This window comes from Macaca nemestrina, chromosome 9 (assembly GCF_043159975.1).
Source record: "Macaca nemestrina isolate mMacNem1 chromosome 9, mMacNem.hap1, whole genome shotgun sequence".
In the NCBI taxonomy this organism is placed as follows: domain Eukaryota; kingdom Metazoa; phylum Chordata; class Mammalia; order Primates; family Cercopithecidae; genus Macaca; species Macaca nemestrina.
Window position 1 is genome coordinate 139,042,353 of NC_092133.1, and position 6,855 is coordinate 139,049,207.

Consider the following 6,855-nt stretch of genomic DNA (forward strand, 5'->3'; position numbering starts at 1 on the left):
TCAGCCAGACTGCAGGACTTAGGGGCAGTCCCTTACAGACAACTGTCATTTCAAGAATTACTCAGATCAGCACCTCTTTCCTCCATCCCCTTCAGGGAGGTGGTTTTATGCATTTTTAATATAGTTAAGTTAGACTTTTTAGTGACATATATTCCATGCTGGGCTCTCCGGACCTCCTGATTTATTTTAAACTTGCATACAGTAAGGTTTACTCTTTGAGCTGTAATTTTCTGTGGATTTTGACAAAGACATGGTGTCATGTACTTATCATTACAGTTCCGGAAAGTTTCACTGCCCTGAAAATCCCCATGCACTTTGTCTACTCTTTTCTTCTCTACCTCTGCCCTCTTTCTGACCACGTTTTATCTTTTTACAATCTCTATAGTTTTGCCTTTTCCAGGATGTCATAGAAATGGAATGGTACAGTATGCAGTCTTTTCAGACTGGCATCTCTCACTTGGCAAGAGGCACTGAAGATTCACCCAAGTCTGTGTAAGGCTCCGTGACTCATTCCTTTTTATTTTTGAGAAGTATTCCACAGTGAACCACAGTCCGTGTATCCATTCAAGTACTGAAGGATGTATTAGTTAATTTCTGTTTTGGGAAATTATGAATAAAGCTGCCATACATACTTGCTTGCAGGGTTTGGTCTAAACATACTTTTCAAATCAGTTGTGTAAATACTTAGGGGCATGACTACCGGGTCATATGGAAGACTATGGTTAGTTTTGTAAGAAACTGCTCAAATGTCTTCCAGTGTCTGCGACATTTTGTATTCACCAACAATGAGCAAGAGTTCTGCTGGCTCTGCTTTCCTGCCAGGTATTGCTATTTTGGCGGGTTTAAGAATAACCATAAATATGTGGTGAGTTTTGCCACTAGTTTAATTTTTATTTCCGCAATGACATGTAATATTGAGCATCTTCGTCTTTTCGTGTGGTACTTTTACCCTTGCTGAGGTATTCATTCAAATTTGTCCATTTCTTTTTCTTTTTTTCTTTCTTTCTTTCTTTTTTTCTTTTCTTTTTTTTTTTTTTTTTTGACAGAGTCTTGCTCTGTCGCCCAGGCTGGAGTTCTGTGGCGTGATCTTGGCTCACTCCACCCTCCACCTCCATGGTTCAAGCAATTCCCCTGCCTCAGCCTCCTGAGTAGCCAAGATTACAGGAGGATGCCACCACTCCTGGCTAATTTCTTTCTTTCTTTCTTTCTTTTTTTTTTTGTATTTTTAGTGGAGATGGGGCTTCACCATATTGACCGGACGGGTCTCGAACTTTTGACCTCAGGCAATCTGCCCGCCTCGGCCTCACAGAATGCTGGGATTACAGGCATGAGCCACCACGCCCGGTCCCATTTCTTAATTGAGGCATTTGTTTTCTCATTGTTGAGTTTTAAAAGTTCTGTATTTATTAGAGTCAAGTCATTTTATCACACACGTGTTTTGCAAATACTTTCTTGGGCTTCCATTTTTATTCTGTTAAATTCCTTTTACAGAGCAGACATTTTTTATTTTAATAATGCCTAACCTAAGAATCTTTTTTTGCATGTGAATGGATCATGCTTTTGGAGATGTATTTAGAAACTTAGAGTGCATTTCTAGTAAGTTAGAAATGTATTATATTAAACTGAAGGTCAGGTAGATTTTCTGCATTTTCTTTTAGAAGTTTTGTACCTTTGTATTTTACATTTATGTTGATGCATCATTTTGAGTTAATTTTTAAAAAATTTTTTATTTCCATAGGTTATTGGAGAACAGGTGGTATTTGATTACATAAGTTTTTTAGCGGTGATTTGTGAAACTTTGGTGCACCCATCATCCAAGCAGTATACACTTCACCCAATTTGTAGTCTTTTATCCCTCACTTCCTTCCCATCCTTTTCCCCGAGTCCTCAAAGTCCATTGTGTCATTCTTATGCCCTTGTATCCCATTTTGAGTTAATTTTTGTGAAAAGTGTACAGTCTGTGTCTAGGTTTATTTTTTTGGAAATAGGTGTGCAACACTTCTGATACAATTTGTTTAAAAAACCTGTTCCTTCTCCATTGAATTACCTTTAGACCAATATAAAAAAATAAATGAGTATGTTCGGATCTATTACTTGGCTTCATATTCTGTTCATTGATCAATGTGTTTATTCCAGTTTTGAAACCACGCTTTCTTGATTACTATAAACTTTATAGCAAGTCTTGAAATTGGATGATGTGAATCTTCTAACTTCATTCTTCTTCATTAGAGGACAATTCTAGATCTTTTGCGTTTCTTCATACTTTTGAATCAGGCTGGTGATATCTAAAAAATAGCTTGCTGGGTTTTGAACATGAAATATTTCTTCATTTATTTAAATCTCATTTGATTTCTTTCATCAATGTTGTAGTTTTCCACATGCAGATACTTACATATTTTGTTAGATTTGTTCTAACAAAAGAGTTCCTTCTTTTGGTGCTATAGTAAATTGTATTCTTTTTTATATTTTACATTCCAATTGTTTACTCCTAGTATACAATAATTATATATGTTAATATTGTTCCCTGTGACTGTGATATACTCATTTGTTACTTATATATATATATATTTTTTGAAATCTACACAGTCATTCGTGTGACAGTTTTATGTCTTCCTTTCCCATTTGTATATTTTCAATTACCCTCTTTTGTCTTTTTGTGCTAGTTAGCATTTCGGGCACAATGTCAAGTGGAATTGTATGGGAGTACATCCTTGTCGTTTCTAATCTTAAGGGAAAATCATTAAGTGTCTCACCATTAGGTATGATATTAGCTGTAGGTTTTTGGTAGATGTCTTTTTATCAAGTTGAAAAGGTTCCCCTCTATTCCTAGTTTGCTGAGAATTTTTATTTTGAATGGTTTTGAGGTTCGTCAGATGCTTTTTCTGCATCTATTGATATGAGCATATGATTTTTCTTCTTAGTTTGTTGTCATGATGGATGACATTGATTGATTTTTGAATGCTGAGTCATTCTTTTGTATCCTTTACTTCAGGTATGAAGTGATCCCACTTGGTTGTAGAGTATTTTAAAAAATACATTGTTGGCTTTGACTCACTAATATTCTGTTGAGCTATAATTATAAGACATGTTGGAGTCTAGTTTATTATTTTGTAATGTTTTTAATCTGGCTTTGGTGTTAAGGTAATTCTGGCCTCATCAAATGTACTGGGAAGTATTCCTTCTGCTTCCATTTTCTGCAGTGAAGTTTATAAAGTTTAACCAAATTCTCCTTGTTTTAATGCCTAAGCATCACCCACTACTGTGCCTCACATGTCCCAGTGTGAAGTCTCTCTGAATCAATTTCTTTCTGTATTGGGGAGGTATGGTTACTAGTCTCAGATTAATGGTTGCAAATATACAGTTTGATAAAATAAATAAGACTGATAGATTAGTAGGGTGACTATAGTCTACAATAATTATCGTATATTTCAAAATATCTAAAAAAGAATAATTTCAATATTTCTAGCATAAAGAAAAGACAAATATTCAAGGTGATAGACATCCTAGTTGCACTGGTTTTATCTTTATTGATTACATGAATGCATTAAATTATCACGTGTGTCCTGAAAGTGTGTACATCTATTATACATCAGTTAGAAAACATTTAAAAACTCAGATGCCTGATCACTATTTATTCCAGCTGTCAATTGGCCCTCCTGGTTTTGAACCCCGTCAGTTCACTGCGCTTGCAAAACTCAGAACCTCTCGTTTTTTATCTTTCCCCATTCTTTAGTGAAAAATCCTCTTGAGATTCAGCTTCCTTTGTTCTGCTAAGTCAGTTTCCGCCATCCCCGTCCAAATATTTGTTAATGTCTCTCATCCACTGCAGCCTCTCCTTTCAGTCACCTGTGTGTGAATTTATACTTCTTCTCTATCATTTCAGCAGGATTTGCGGAAGGAGTAGACATAGGTGAGCATGTGTCTAATCTACTACATTTACCCAGAGTTCCTATAATTTATTTGCTTAGAAATGTTATGAAGCTTTTACAAAATCATATGACATCCATAATGCATTATTTAATAGAGCAGAACCTTGCATTTTATGAGTTTATCGTTCATGCAAAAGTAATAGAAACCTGAAGGAGAATTGCAAGGCTTGAGGCTGAAAAACATCTAATTTATGGAATTTGAGAATTGTAGCATCCCTGGGGTAGAGTTGGGTGTTTCTCTTTGTGGCAGATCTTCTCCTTACTCTGGAATAAAATGATCTGGTGAGTATAGATTCACACATATGGTGAAGTTTCAGTATAAACTCATGCAGGATTCAGGTTGGAGCCTAGTCATTATTCTTGGTACAATGGATTAACCCAAATACAGTTTCTTCATTTGGAGCTACTGTACATTTATTTAGAAATGGAAATTGGATATATAAACAAGGCAGTATCTTTGTACAATAGAGCATTTTACCCCTAATTTTAGATTTGAATTATTCAATGAAGAAACATGAGGCATAGGCTTTCAGGAATGTGGAGGCCATGCTACTTGTAGAAGCATGATCTCCACTCAATACTCTGAAGAAAACTCTATGGAAGGACGTGGCTTGACTACCACGTCCAACTAATGATTCGCTCTTCTTTAGAAGGTTATTTAAGAGCAGATAAATATGACTTTGGAGAAAATGGACTATTTCATTTGTGTTTTTTGGTGACCAAACCATTTTTTGAGTTTCTGCTTTCTTCTTAAGTAAATAGCTATGTTTATTGTCAATTAATGTGGAACAGGAAAGAAGGCAGGACCCAGATGTCTGCCATTGTTTTGAGAAAGGATATTGATAGGTTTTCCCAAGCCATCTCCGCCAACCCTCCTTGACACCCTTTGTCCTGGGATCTGGCTCAGCAGGCACACTTATGGGGGGTGGCACATATTCTCAGAGGCTGGGAAGTTTATGGGGAAGAAGGGGAATGAACCCCACATCCAGAGACAGAATTACCTGAAACTTTAACATTCAGGGACTCTTGTTTGATAAATCCCTCCAAAATCTTGGGAGAGGCTTCCTCCGTGGCAATATGTTTCCTAAGTCATGTTTTATAAATGGCTGCTTTTTATAGAAATTTATTTAATGAAGAAGAATCAGATTTTCTTCTGATTCAAAGCCCCAGGAATGGATGAATCACATGCCCATTTCCGACTGTATCTGCTCTCCTTTCTTCGCTGGAACTTTCTCAGCCAAAAGCATCGTTTGGAAGAAGCAAAAACAATCTTATCTAAATGGATGTGTGCAGAGAGGACTTTGTATTTACAAAGAATTTGTTTTATTTCCTGCTTCCTGTAGATGGAGCTAAATCCTTAAGCATATGTTTACATGTCCTGGAATTCCCAGGAAGGAGATCTTTGAAAGACAGTAATAATGTCTGCTGCTGAAGGCTTTTAATTCTTTTGACAATAAGTGGTGCTACGATGTGCACAATTCGGTGCTAAAGAAGGAAAGTTATTTGCAGGCAGAATCCTGTACCTGCCTCCTAGTCTCTGCAGAGAACAGAGTTTGTCCTTGAATAGAAATGGCCAGCAGTGTTACTGTTGCTGTGTTTTGTATTTTGTCTAAGGTCATATTCAACTTCTTTTTTTTCTCATAAAAAATTAAACTGTTAAACTGCCCATTATCCATTGTCCTTTTACACGGGTGTTTCCTGGTCTTGTCTGTTGCTCAGTGTGCTTGAATGACCATGTATGACAAATAGTAATGAGCTCATAGTATTTTCCTTAGTCAGTTAATAAACAGTGCATATCTTTGGAAGAAGAGACACACTTTATTACTTCCCCATATGGTTTCAAAGGGATGTGAGAACACAATGAGTCAGGCCAACAGGAAACTTAAAAAAAGAAACAGAAAAAAAAAAAGATTTTAAAGAATCTTATTGTGTTTCTCCCAAGTTGCTCATAGCAACTTGTTTATTTGATTCTAGAAATAGGCAAAGAAATTTTATACCTTAATAAGAAAAGAAAAAGATAAATAATATTTCAGGGAGTTGAAATATCAATATTTATATGGAAAACAATTGTATTAAGTGAGTCCACATATGTCTTACGTGCTTTTTAGTGTATCCAAGACAGCATTAAACACATGTTACTTCTTAAAAAAAATAAATGACCCCTAAAAAGTTTTTTAAGAGATTTTTCTACTTTTTTCCAATTAGCTTCCATTTTTGTAACTAGTACAGTAATTCACAGGCAAAGTAAAAACAAACCAGCAGGGCGCGGTGGCTCAAGCCTGTAATCCCAGCACTTTGGGAGGCCAAGGCGGGTGGAGCACGAGGTCAGGAGATCAAGACCATCCTGGCTAGCACAGTGAAACCCTGTCTCTACTAAAAATACAAAAAAAATTAACTGGGCATGGTGGTGGGCGCCTGTAGTCCCAGCTACTAGGGAGGCCGAGGCAGGAGAATGGCGTGAACCCGGGAGGCAGAGCTTGCAGTGAGCTGAGATCCGGCCACTGCACTCCAGCCTGGGCGACAGAGCGAGACTCCATCTCAAAAAAAAAAAAAAAAGGTAAAACAAACTGATTATAACATAAAATATTACTTTGAGCTATTTTGAGTATTTTTAAACTTCATAATTATTTGAAACCAGGAAGCAAGAAATGCTGGAATCAAAGTTAATTTCAGGCTCCAAATTAAGCTGCGTATTAAAACCTCTCTCATCTTATGTACATTTTAATTCTTTAAAGTTATGAAATTTTCAAAAATCAAATATATATTTTATTTGGATTATACATAAATTTGCAGATTGAGTTAATTTTATTCATATATGAGCTTTAAATTTATATCCCTAATAATTCTCAGAAACATCAGAGTACTCAGTTTTGTAGGCTGGTTAGCATTTTGATATATCATTTACTATTAGTTTTTAGAGGTTAGA